A 14002-nucleotide genomic window follows, 5' to 3' on the forward strand; every position below is an offset into this window, starting at 1 on the left:
TATTCTGTACAGGGACATTGTCCTTTGACAGTAAGGGACTAGGTAGGACACTCCTTGCTCCAAGAGCTGACGGTCCTTCAGTGGGAAGGCTGTGGGAATAAGTGACCTCTGTGGTCTTTCTAGCTCAAAGTTCTGGGTTTCAAAGCAGTCTTTGGAGTCCTTTCATTTCACTGTTCTGGCCTGTGGCAGCAGCAGAACTCGGGAAGTAGAGGAGGGACAGGGAGGGAGGTGCCTTTGCAGGATAGGAAATGGCTGCTGCCGCCCTTCCTCCTAACGTGCTGCCACCATGCTCTTGCCCAAGCAGAGAGCAAAAAGGAGACCCCTGGGCTTGAAGGAAGTTGACCACCGGGGTCTCATTTTCCTCAGGAAGATTTTGCCCCTGTGTCAGGGACAGGACAGGGGCAGCTGGAAACTCAGATGGCCCCAAGGTCCTGTTGACAGTACCAAACTGGGCACAGAGGAGCCGTCCTGATGGTTAACTGTTCTAGTGCAGAATATGTTTGAGGATAGGCCGGAAGATACGAAGAGAAGAGAGGAGAGGAGAGGAGAGGAGAGGAGAGGAGAGGAGAGGAGAGGAGAGGAGAGGAGAGGAGAGGAGAGGAGAGGAGAGAGGAGAGGAGAGGAGAGGAGAGAAGAGAAGAGAAGAGAAGAGAAGAGAAGAGAAGAGAAGAGAAGAGAAGAGAAGAGAAGAGAAGAGGCAGGGCTCATCACCGGTTTATGATCATTTGAGAGAGGGGCAGAAAGAATTCTGTAATGTAGAATGCTGGGAGAAAGGTAGCACAGAGTCAGATTTCTTAGTTCTGAAATAGACTCACTGTGTGACCTTGAGCAAATCCTCACCCCACATGCAAAACACACTCATTTGATCATTAAATGTTTTGTCAAGGTCACAATAGTATCCCTCAGTTACCCCAGGGGGAAGAGATCAAAGTGGAGCCCTCTCATTCCCTTGCAGTTTGGACAATCTCCTAAAGAGATAGCACAGATCTCAGCAGACACCACCTGCAAACTCTCTGGCTAGCCTACACTCACAAATAAAATTGACTCCCCTAACTGAAAGGGACAAGGTGTGGAACTTGAGCGTGTATGTGTGTGTTTGTGTGTGTGTGTGTGTGTGTGTGTGTGTGTGTGTGTGAGAGAGAGAGAGAGAGAGAGAGAGAGAGACCTGTGCTACAATGGGAATATGGAACATGGTTTGCAAATGATAAGAGCTACAAACAATGCTCTGTTTACAAGCCATGTTGATTATTCCCATTGTGTCATGGGGTTATTATCCTTACTTTATAAACAAGGAAGTTGAGACTTGGTATCATGGCCCAGGTTCTGTCACGATTCTCACAGAGCCAGAATGAGAATCTTGGCCTCTTGACTAGGTATCAAGAGAACTGGAGCAGAAGTGACCAACTCTAAGAGCTGGTAATTTTCTGACCACGTTACTTGAAGACAGTCAAGGTAGGGCTGCTACCATCTCTGTACAAGAAAACAAGTTTGATTGTAAAAGTTGTGGCTCTATGCCTTATAGTGAGGCCTGGAAAAGCTAGTCTTTCTTTATGGAGCCTAGACTCTGTCCCGGATGCCATGTTCAAAGTTTTGTAGATGTCTGATAGTCGGGCAACAAAGAGATAATTGTCCCTGCTAAGGGATGGCCAAATCATTTGTATTATTGGCCCTTAGTTTTGCATTTGTAACATGAGGGAGTCTATAAGGATTGCTGTGACTCCAGGAGATACTTCGTATGAGGATTCCAAGATATTGGAATATTGATATTGATGGCTTCATTGCACAATGAGCAACCAGTGTGAAAGTGGGGTGAGAGTGGGTGGAGGAAACTGAGTCAGAGAGTTTACCCAAGATGTCAGGCATCACCACTATTCCTCTCTTCATCTGGCTGCTGTACAAAGTCCCTTCACGCTACCCATTGGGATGGTAAGGTTTGAGACACATAGAAAACAGAGGGGCTGATTTGTGTCTGAGATCCCTCCCACTGTCTCGATAGGCATATGACAGCACTTCTTAAATAGGAGGTCAGATACAAAAGGCCCACCAGGAAAGATGGACCAATGGTGGTAGGGTGACTGGATGATAGAGGTATCCAAAGAAGGCCCAGTAGCTAGAGAAAGGGGAGGTCCTGAGCAAAGTGGGGGTGTGGAACTTTCCAGTCCTCACCAGTGGGCCAGTGAGTGGGACAGCCACAGTTAGGTTGTCCTAGAAGCCCTTCCCTCCCTCAAATGTTTCCACTAGGAATTCAGTCATCTGCAACCACCAGAGCTCCAGAAATCCTCCTGCACTCTCGCAGGGCAGCTGAGGTGTCCACCAACACATGGCTGAGGCACAGAGCTGGGGGCCTGCCTGTTGGCTCCTGAAGGGCACCGTGTTGGGAGTTGGTGCCAGATTTCCTCCCCGCAGGCTCTGGGAATTCAAGTTCTCCCTAGGTTCCAGTCCCACCACACTATCGTCTTCCAGCCTTGGGTCCCTTTGATCCAAAGCTCTATCCCTTGCTGAGAGTTCCATTTTCAGACCTTCCACTCTTCATGTCTGTTTCTTCCAGTTCCTAACCAGCTTGCTTAGTCCCATAGGTGCCCCATTTGGCATTTGTTAAGAATATATGTCCTTTACCATCTCTTACTCCAAGACTAAGGATAGCGTCAAGCTGTCTGTCCACTCTCCTACCTGCCTTCCTGTCCCTCAGTCTGACTTAACCCTTGATAATGTTTTTCCATTACCAGTACCTTGTCGGTCTGTCCTTTTATCTTTCCTTTCTCTTTTTGTACTCTATATCTCTTGATCTGAGCATCTAGATAGTAGTTTCCTACATCCCCTGTAATTTCAAAGGGTTAGCCTCTCACCTTCTCATCGACTGTCTCAGATGCCACCCAGACACTGCCTTTTCAGCAGGCATTTGTTGCCTGACAAACTCCATCCGAAGCTCTCTTTCGAACCCCCAGGAGTATGATAAGGTGTCTGGCATTTCATCCCTTTAAAAGTTGAAAAGAATCTGTGGGCATTTAAAATTTCCAGTCACTACTTCCTATTTTTCCCCTAGATTTTCCTCTTGTTCCCAGTCAAATTATAGGGAGGAAATAGGTAACTGTGTAGGGTTTCTGGCTGTAGATTTATCATGGAACTTGAAATGCCAAATTACAGGGCTCTCTGAGATCCTCAGACAGACTTTGACAAAATATATGGGGACACTAATGTCCAGACCCAGCAGGGCACTCTGTCAGGTCTCACAAAAGAATAAGGATAAGGTCAGAGTTACAGTGTCCTGGCCTCTGGTCCAGATGTCTTGGTGTGTGGATGGATGTGTGTGTGTGTGTGTGTGATAGGAACCAATTTCCTGGGGTGATCTGTTGATCTAGAGATATAAAGCCACCTCTGAACCTTGCTACCCCTCCCTCCATGTACTCTGGGACCTGGCCTCAGGCTACCCACCTGTTTGGACTAGGTATTCTTTGTGTGAGGACTGACTCCTGCCTCCCCACAATGATATGAAAAGCAAGGTTGATAATAGTGTATGGAAAGCCTCAGCCCTGGCTGAGGGCCAGATCAGAACTTTGATGATGATGATGGTGTGTGTGCGTGTGTGCATGTGTGTGTGTGTGTGTGTGTGTGTGTGTGTGTTGAAAGGGAAGTGTTAGGTGTAGGCCTATCTTTGCTTATCGCCCCTCTGCACACTGTAACCCTCTTAGCAGGGGCAGGGCAGGAGTGGGTGTGATAGCTGGGTGGACATCTTGTTCTAGATAACTGTTCCAGCTTCACCAGGCACCAAGAACTCTGTCCAGAGTGACCCTCTTATTGATTTGGGGTAGGTGACAGTCCCCTAGGAGGTAGGAGTATTGTGCGCTCCATCTAGCCACAGCAGCAATCCTCTGGCTCCCTTGATGTGGACCAATGAGGCCAGGTCAGGGTGAATCTTGGTGTAGAATGGGGCCTGTTCCACTGCTGTGGCACGGGGTCCACTGTGTGGAACCGGGGGGCTGGCAGCCTGGCAGTCCTGGTATTTGTTCTGAGGATGAGATCTCATGGGTGTATGACAAAAGCCGGCTCTCTGCTTCCAGTGCCTACCTCAGGTACCAGGAGGTGGCCACAAGCTGCTTGGTACTGGCACTCGAGGAAATGAGTTCTTGGTCATCATGGAGCTCCTACTGCCAATGTGCTCTAGGGTGGTAGGTGAGCATAGTCGTACTGGTGCCCTGGACTGTGAGCCTACAGGAGCCTTTATCTTCCAAGGATTTAGTTATTTGGTCTACATCCCCAGTTGGCAGCACAAAAAAACGAGGCACATGTATGCGATACACCTTTTCCATCCCTCCCACAGCTGCTCCTGCTGCCTGTATTCTGCCATGCTAGGACAGTCCTACCTAGTCCACAACCCATGACCTGAGCTTCTGTGACATCTTTCTATATGAACCAATGCTGTTTCATGTTGGGTAAACATGATCAATAGGCCTCTTTCATGAGGCTTGGTGGGGGCCTGCAAGCCCAACAAGAAGCAGGTTTTTCTTGTGGGCCTGAATGGGGCTTGCTGGAATGTGTGGAAGCCCCTGTGTGAGAGTCATGGGCTGGGTGTACAGATTGGAGTCTAACCCCATTTTCCCCTCAAGGATCCATTTCCATGTTTTTTTACATTTCCATAGTGAGTTCCCTGCAACCTTTTTGCCAGACTGTGCTCAGAGACTATGAAAAAGAATAGTGTAAGGATTTGTCTGATGCCTTCCTCAGGTCCTTCTTGTCTCATTTGGTTCAGAGTGGGACCATGAGTCTGCCTGCTATGTCCAGATGAGCTCCCGTTATAGTGTGTGTGTGTGTGTGTGTGTGAGAGAGAGAGAGAGAGAGAGAGACAGAGACAGAGACAGAGAGACAGAGAGACAGAGAGACAGAGACAGAGAGAGACAGAGAAGTGTGTTCTTATCTCATCCCTTATTAGGATTCAAAGGTCTTAGAGGAAGGCTCTGGGTAATTGGATCTGAAGATACTGTTTGCCTAGCCAAGAAGAACAAAAACCCACTACCACTGTGAGTCAGGAGAATTTGTCTCCCTTAGTGCTCTTCTGCTGCCTGTGGCCAGCCTTACAGGAAAGTCTCACATCCATTGTGTCTGCTTTGCCCACTAGCTATCGCTGCTTCTGGTTTGTAGGTGAAAACACTGGTAGTTGCAATGTCACAGCGACTTGTTCTGGGTGGCATTGCCAGAAAGTTGTAGAAGTAGCACCTCTCATACTTCCTGAGCCAGGATACTGTTCACCACAGCTCAGTGGCTTTGTCCATACCTAGGATTTAGTTCCAGTGACTGACTATTCAAGTGTTCATGATCCTAATGCGTCTGCTCAGCAGCTATGTAAGTTAACAACACTGTGATTTTCCTTTGCATTTCATAGGTGAGGAAAATGTCACATGCAGTCACGGTTAGATTTGGGCTTCGTACACTGAACACCTGACTTCAGAGTTCATTACACTCCTCTTATATGAAAAAGCTCACCTGTGGTAGTGGCAGAATAAAGGAAGCTTCAGGCTTCAGAACTAAACACACACACACACACACACACACACACACACACACACGTCGTTTGTGAGTATTGATTTTTTTTTTTGCTAGCCACCAGCTTGCTTCATTCACCGCTGGTCCCTGTCTGATGACTATGCTGGCATCTAGAGAAGCAATGAGGCACTACAGAACACCCAGGCAAGAGTGGGTTTTGTGGGAAAAGGGGGGATCCAAGACCTACAGGCTCTGCTTAGTTCCAGAGCTGATGAAGCTGCATTCCGGAAAGTTTCCTATGAAAGGGCACTGTTCCCCCCCATCATTTCCAGGCATCATTGCAGAATATCTATCTTGTACAGGGTGGGCTGAGGTGGGGAGAAGAAAGAGGACGGTGCTGTCAAAGGTGCTGTTGAACTATGTTGTCCCTATGAAGAGGCTGAACTCGCTTCTTTCTGAAGTTCTTGTGATAAAAGAGGGAGTTTTTTAAGAACCAAAGAAATGATCCTTGAGCTATTTCAAAGTAGCATGATTGTGTATTATAAATGTTAGGACTAAAGTTTTCTTTAATTATTATGTTCACTCATTCATCAAAATTTTTCTTTTGTTTTTGAATCAAAGTTGGTGTTTGTTAAGAGAAATGTTTTAACATGTATTTAAGTGCAGGCATTAGGGAAGAGAGAGGCATTTAAAGAAAAAGGACAGTACATACCCAAGATGTGGGTGTGGGTTTCTAAAGAGAGAGTGTGTTGCAACGAAAAAATGTTGTCATTAAGCATGTCAGGCACTGTGGAACTGGTGTTGTATTTATAGCATTTTCTAGGTTTTGTAGTTTTTTTTTTCATGCTGTTTTATATTGTTGGTGCTTTTTGTACTTTGACCCTTTGCAGTTTCTGGTTTTATTACTTAAAACAAATCAAAACAAACACACAAACAAACAAACAGGGGCTGGGGCGATGGCTGGGTTAGTAACAAGCATGAGGACCAGAGTTCTATTCCAGAACTCACATAAAATCTTCTGTGTATGATGGTGGATTTATAATCCCAGCACTGGGGACATGGAGGCATGTGGATCCCGGGGGCTTGCTGGTCAGCAGGGTGAGTCTAGCCAATCGGTCCCAGGCCACTAAAAGGCCTTGTCTGCAAATGAAAGAAGGTAGGCAGCACCTGAAGAATGACATTGGAGGTTGCTCTCTAGTCTCCACACACATGGGCACACTTGTATACATCCCCCACACACATTTCAGAACCCAAACTATCTTAGCACAGTTAGAACAACCTAGTGAATTACAGGTGCTGGCACAAACCTATAATCCTAGCATTTAGGAGGCTGAAGCAAGAACAATGTGACTTTGAGGGCAACCTGGGCTACAAATACAGAACCTGTCTAAAAAGTAGTATCTACTAAATGTTAACTTGGGTTTCCCATTATTCGGATGCTTGTAACTTATTCATGGTTATCCCTAAATGTCTTTCAACATTTCTTCACCTACTAGGAAACTCCTGAAAACATTGTGCTCAGTCCACTGGGTAGATAAGGTCAGCTCTGACATGGTTTCTTGTTCTTAGGGATCAGACTATGGCACATTCCCCACTTTAAGTCCATTGTGCACAAGCAATACACATTGGGCTTCAATTCAGACCCTGAAGCATGTTTACAATAATATATGCAACCTAGCCTTAGGAAAGAGGCTTCCTATACATCTCGAGGGTTCTAGCCTCCTGGTACAGGCTATAACCACACTTCAGATGTGTGGAGACCTGGCTCACTTGAACAAAATTGTCAGAAGATACCAGTTGTAGCCCTTCTGTTGAGAAGAGTAGAGAGAACACACTGGGGGAGATCACACACTGGGGGAGATCACACACTAGGGGAGATCACACACTGGGGGAGATCACACTGGGGGAGATCACACACTGGGGGAGATCATACACCGGGGGAGATCACACATTGGCACTGGGGGAGATCACACACTGGGGGAGATCACACACTGGCACTGGGAGAGATCACACACTGGGGGAGATCACACACTGGCACTAGGGGAGATCACACACTGGGGAGATCACACACTGGGGAGATCACACACTGGGGAGATCACACACTGGGGAGATCATACACCAGGGGAGATCACACACTGGGGGAGATCACACACTGGGGGAGATCTCACACTGGCACTGGGGAGATCACACACTAGGGAGATCACACACTGGGGGAGATCACACACTGGGGAGATCACACACTGGGGAGATCACACACTGGCACTGGGAGAGATCACACACTGGGGGAGATCACACACTGGCACTAGGGGAGATCACACACTGGGGGAGATCACACACTGGGGGAGATCACACACTGGGGGAGATCACACACTGGGGGAGATCACACACTAGGGGAGATCACACACTAGGGGAGATCACACACTGGGAGAGATCACACACTGGGGGAGATCACACACTGGCACTGGGAGAGATCACACACTGGGGGAGATCACACACTGGCACTAGGGGAGATCACACACTGGGGGAGATCACACACTGGGGGAGATCACACACTGGGGGAGATCACACACTGGGGAGATCACACACTGGGGGAGATCACACACTGGGGGAGATCACACACTGGCACTGGGGAGACCATACACTGGGGAGATCACACACTGGGGGAGATCACACACTAGGGGAGATCACATACTAGGGAGATCACACACTGGGGAGATCACACACTAGGGAGACCACACACTGGGGAGATCACACACTGGGGGAGATCACACACTGGGGGAGATCACACACTGGGAGAGATCACACACTGGCACTGGGGGAGATCACACACTGGGGGAGATCACACACTGGCACTAGGGGAGATCACACACTAGGGGAGATCACACACTAGGGGAGATCACACACTGGGAGAGATCACACACTGGGGGAGATCACACACTGGCGGAGATCACACACTGGGGGAGATCACACACTGGCACTGGGGGAGACCATACACTGGGGGAGATCACACACTGGGGGAGATCACACACTAGGGGAGATCACATACTAGGGGAGATCACACACTGGGGAGATCACACACTAGGGGAGACCACACACTGGGGAGATCACACACTGGGGGAGATCACACACTGGGGGAGATCACACACTGGGAGAGATCACACACTGGCACTGGGGGAGATCACACACTGGGGGAGATCACACACTGGCACTAGGGGAGATCACACACTAGGGGAGATCACACACTGGGGGAGATCACACACTGGGGGAGATCACACACTGGCACTGGGGGAGATCACACACTGGGGGAGATCACACACTGGGGGAGATCACACACTGGGGAGATCACACTGGGGGAGATCACACACTGGGGGAGATCACACACTGGGGGAGATCACACACTGGGGGAGATCACACACTGGGGGAGATCACACTGGGGGAGATCACATACTGGGGGAGATCACACACTGGGGGAGATCACACACTGGCACTGGGGGAGATCACACACTGGGGGAGATCACACACTGGGGGAGATCACACACTGGGGGAGATCACACACTGGGGAGATCACACTGGGGGAGATCACACACTGGGGGAGATCACACACTGGGGGTTGCCTTCCTTTGTTGTCACTCCTTTGCTTGGCTAGCCAGAAAAGAAGGTGGGGAATGTGTTTGGCCCAGTAGACTGGAGGCAGGTTGCCTGGTTCTGTCATGGCCTCCAATGACCTTGAGCAAACTGCTCTGTTGGATGCTCTAGCAATCCAGTGAGATAGTTGCAGTTCCTGTAGTCTAATGACCTTAGCTCCATTCTGCTCATCTATTAGGTATGGAGAAAATGACAATGTGCAAGTATTGGCCTGCCATGGGTTTGCTGAGTAGTCCAGAATAAGTCACCTCCTTTTAGCTTCTGTCATTGTAAACATAGTTGCAGTGCCCTGAGAGCTTGGATACTCCTAGCCCTGAGTAAATAGGAGTCCTCAATTTCATAGTAAAATTAAGGTTGTCAATTTACATGGAAACTTCACAGAGAAGGCAAAGGAAGAAACCAATTTTTCTTTTGATACAAAGTTTCTCTGTAGTTTTTGGAGGCTGTCCTGGAACTCTCTTTGAAGATCAGGCTGGCCTTGAACTCACAGAGATCCCCCTGCCTCGGCCTCCTGAGTGATGGGATTAAAGGCGTGAGCCACCAACGCCCGAGTCAGAAACCAATTCTTTTTTCTTTTTCAGGAAAATAAACTACTTGTATTGTGTGTGTGTGTGTGTGTCTGTGTGTGTGTGTCTGTGTGTGTGCGTTTAACAGAAGCCAATTCTTAAACACTGGTTTTTGTTTTTGTTTTTTTTTTACTAAATTTGAACAGGCTTCCTGGGGGTATTTGGTTTCAGGATTCCTGGAAGGGCTCTCCTGTTGTAGTTAACTTCGGTGTCCTAAGTTCCACATGTGTTTCTATATGGAAGTAGAGTTTGGACTCGCAAGTGGGCAGAGGTTGATATTGGGGAGGTTGCAGAATGCTGGTGCCTGAATAAGGTAGGAATGACAACTTCCTGGTTATATTTGGGGTTTCTTCCCTCCTCACTTGGTTGTCTCTAATTGTGTGTCTCACCAAAGCACTCTTCTGGACTTAATATAAATTATCCTGAATAAGTAATTTAAACTAACGTCTCTTGCACATGGCATTTATATTTGAAGCCTGCATGCAAATGCCAGACACACTCAGAACTCAAATATAAGTCTATGTGCCTGGCTAGCTCGCTCCTTTAAGCTCTACTCCTTCAAGCTCTACTCCTTCAAGCTCTGTCTTGGGCCCTGGGCTTGTGCCTCCTGGCTCCAGCGGTGTGACCTGAGGGAGAGGCATGGGCTCAGGGCATTGGAGGAACTGACTGGCAGAGCCCCGCCCACCCTATTTGGGCCGCTTTCTGGGGAGACTGGGGTGGGGGGAGAGCACTGAGCCCTCATTGGTCTAGGGACCTGTAGGTGGGCGGAGCACCTCTGTAGCTTACTCGCAGACGCTCCCTCCCTCCCCACCTGCGCGGCGAGTGGAGTCCGGTTGACAACGGCTAAGCAGCTGCCGCAGCTGCTGTTCTGGCTGGCACCGTTACCCCTGGCTCCACGCGTGTCCTCATCTAACAGCCCTGCCCGCTCTCGCCTCCCGTCCCTTCGCCTCTGTGTGGACACGGCTGCCAAGTAAGAGTTGGGGCGACATCAGGGGGACACTCAGACAGACGGGGGGGGGGGGGCATGGGATCCGGTGGCCAGCCTAGCCTCCTTGGAGCTCTGGTCCCGCCGATCTCAAGGCAGTTCAGCTGGGCTGAGGACGCGGGAGACAGGAAGGGAAGTAGCCGAGCGGCCTTTGCTTAGGGACAGGGGTTCAGAGTTATCGAAACTGGGGACTCCTGAGCGCGCCGGCGCTACTCTCCCATCGGAGCCCCGCAAATGGGGGCCAGTCTGGCGGCCTGAGGACCCCGGGCCTGACTGGCGCCAAGGCCTTCCTGGGGACTCAGTGGGGGGCACTCCCACTCTACCTTCCTACTTGGGGGGCATTTCCAGGAAGGCCTCGGCCCCTTGAACTTTCCAGACCCCCTCCCTGCCCTCCCGCCCGCCCTCCTCACTACCTTCCCACCTGCACAGAGTTTGGGAGTGTACTGTCTTCGAGGTAGCTGCGTTGAGCAAGTTAATAAATATTATTGGATATGTCTCATCTTTTTGGGACTCAGTTTGCCATGGAGTCCCACATAAGTTTAGGTTAGGAAAGCTCAGATGAAAGGATATTACATTACATGGAAGTTTGGGGGGAGCTCTAACTTGGGTAGTTAGTCTCCTCCAATACTTGCTCAAGTTCAGCTCTGAATTACCACTCAGGAAACCGGGGTTCCGCCAGTTCATGTGACCTTAGGCGAGTCATGCTTTCGTGAGTGTCTGGTGTTTTCAATTGGCAGCTAGATTTCGTTATCTGAAGATCCAGTCTCTTCAGCTCTGACATGGCTAGCTTGGTGCCTTGGCCCAGTCCCCTAACTGGTAAATAAAGACAGAGGGTCTCCGAGACACTTGGGGCGACTGGAGTAAGCGGTTGGCGAGTCTGTTGATGATTATGCAGCTAGACTAGCTAGAAAACTACTGTGGGTGAGCTAGCAGTCAGAATAAAGGTGAGGAGGGATGGGACTTTTCTTCCAGACACTAGGTTTCTCACTTTGGGGACCCCAGAGATTGTACTTAGACATGACGTTCGGCCAAAGTATTGCTGCCCTAATTTGCTTGGGTCTCACTCAGAGTACCCAGTAATCCTGGGAAGAGAGGGTAATGAATCACCCAGGGCTATTTTCAAACCCTGACTCGGGCTGCACCACCAGCGCCCACACCCACTCTAAGGGTAGCAGTCCCTGCCTGTGTTGTGTGTATCCTTGCTGTCTGGGTTTTCTCTTGCTTTCACCGTCCCGGGATGAAAGGGGCACATTCCTTTTGTGGGGACTGGAGGTGGGCAGCCCAAGGCGTTGAGATGACTTCAGGTGGTGTCTAGGCGAGTGGTAGAAGTGGGAGGAATAGAATGGGGAAAATGATATTGGGGGGGGCGGGGAGGGCTGGGGGTAAAGTTTTCATCCTGAGGTTGTGGCTGCCATTTCGCTGGGTACCTGGTGTTGGTCCTTACTTCAGAGCTCTGGTCTTGGAATTTCTGCTCCTTGAACCTCTCCAGATAGGGCTGAGAAACAACAGACTGAAAAGAGGTTGCTCTCCCTTGCTCATTTGTCCTCCTTCCATGTTGCAAACAGCTCTTTGAAGAATACCAAGCCTCTGTGAGCATCTACGGGTCCCGTCTGCCTTCGAGAGATGCCTGTAGATGATGGCTAGAGATGTAAAGATGGCAAAGTGGCCTGCGTACCTTGTGTAGATGCCGAGGAGGGCGCAATGAGTCTTGTAAAGATGATGCCTTAATACTTCCAAAGCTGGAGCAGGGGAGAAAAAGAAAGGCCCAAACTTTGACCTTCTGTTTCTGTATCCTTATTAAGTTTTTAGCATCAAAATAACGAATGTTGTTATAATATTTCCATACATGCAGGCTATTGTACTTTGCTCATATTTACCCATTCTACCATCTCTGGATGTCCATCTGTATTGAAATTTTAAAACCTCTGGAGCAGAAGGGACATGAAAGCAAGACATTCACAAGGGAAGGAGGGGGAGTGTCGGGCCAAGATACTTCTTTGCCTTTTGTTAGCTAACTTCTGGAGCTCCTTGTTCCAGCCATGGATAATGTGGGCCCCATGAGTGGCAAGTTCTTAGGGAAGGATGGAAAAGTGGTCTTGGACTGAAAGAAGGAGTTGCTTTATTCTTGAGTAAAACAGAAAACTTCTTTGAGCTCCCGATTTGGGTAAGATCAAGCCTTATGTCCTTGGGCTACTTAGCTGCTCAGGGTGAGGGTGTCGATGATTTCAGGGTTTGGAATAGGAGGCATGGGCTCCTCAATGTCTTAAGGTCTGTGAGGACCTGGGGGTGGGGGTTGTTTTAATCTGGTGCTGGAACCCTGGGTCTGGTGCATTCTAGGCATCACTCCAGTACTGAGGTATGCCTTAGCCATTGGGGAGTTTTAAGTTCCCTCCCACACCACAACCCCTGATGAGAGTTTTGAGCACAGTGCTAGTCATGCGGTTGTTGGTGTCAAGGGTTTATTAATGCTTTATTCATTTGTGACTCCGGGCCTGGGCTCGTGTGTGCACTTAGGGACATGAGTCCTTGTAGATATGGGGCAGTGGATTAGAGGCCCCCAGTCTGGGCCACAGGCACAAGTGTGGAGTGCAGAGTTTGTGTATTGAGTTCCCTCCATGTTGAGGACTTGCATGCTGAGCACTTGCTGTTCCTGTCTGTGGCAGCCACACACAGGGATCTGAGAGCCCAATATTAGTTCTTCAGCAGTCCACGGTGCCACAGAACACAGAACACGGGGACTGGAAGGCTAGACACATGGAGGTCTGAATCTAGTCTCTTGTTCTCCCAATGCCTCCAATCCCCAGTTTCTTTCTGTTGTCCCCTTCACCGGTTTAAATGAGAGAATTCATTGCTAAGTACTTTGTAAGCTACAAGCTGCTGTATAGATGACTAGTCATTAAACTCAGGCTTGAGACTAGCTCTCATGGAGGACCCACAGGTAATCTGCCATCCAGTTTAGGGGTTTAGTGGTTTAAACCCTCTTGGGGGATTTTAAACATATTTTAAAAAGAGAAACAATGGTGTAATCAGATCTCAAGTGACCATACCCCTAGTTACTTCACTCCTTTTCTTGTTACTTTGAAACAAATCTCAGACATGATATCCGTTCATCTAAAAATGTGTCAATACATCTTTCTAAAAGATAAGGATTTGTAACAAAATAACCACAGTATCATCATGACACCAAACCTAGTCCCTTAGTGTCACCAGAAGTTTGGTTAGTATTCACATTTCCCATTGTTTTGCTCTAGAGTTCAGACCAGAGGGGAATTGCTTTCGGCTGAGGAGAAGGTGACTGATGAGTGGGTGACATTTGATCTGAACTATA

At 48.8% G+C, this 14002-nt stretch overlaps 1 protein-coding gene across 2 annotated transcripts in view; it reads left to right on the plus strand.

Moving 5' to 3' along the window:
• Nucleotides 1–14002, plus strand: part of Stard8 (StAR related lipid transfer domain containing 8) — a 78252-nt gene that overhangs the window by 34219 nt on the left and 30031 nt on the right. Inside the window, exon 1 of one of the 2 annotated variants that reach the window (XM_040744236.1) lies at nucleotides 10527–10659. The exons of the other annotated variant lie outside the window; for it this stretch is intronic. The gene's annotated coding sequence lies outside the window, so the exon portion shown is untranslated. Of the gene's footprint in view, nucleotides 1–10526; nucleotides 10660–14002 lie in introns of those variants that run through there. 2 annotated transcript variants of the gene reach the window in all.

This window comes from Mesocricetus auratus, unplaced genomic scaffold, assembly GCF_017639785.1.
Source record: "Mesocricetus auratus isolate SY011 unplaced genomic scaffold, BCM_Maur_2.0 Super-Scaffold_100003, whole genome shotgun sequence".
Classification (NCBI taxonomy): Eukaryota; Metazoa; Chordata; class Mammalia; order Rodentia; family Cricetidae; genus Mesocricetus; species Mesocricetus auratus.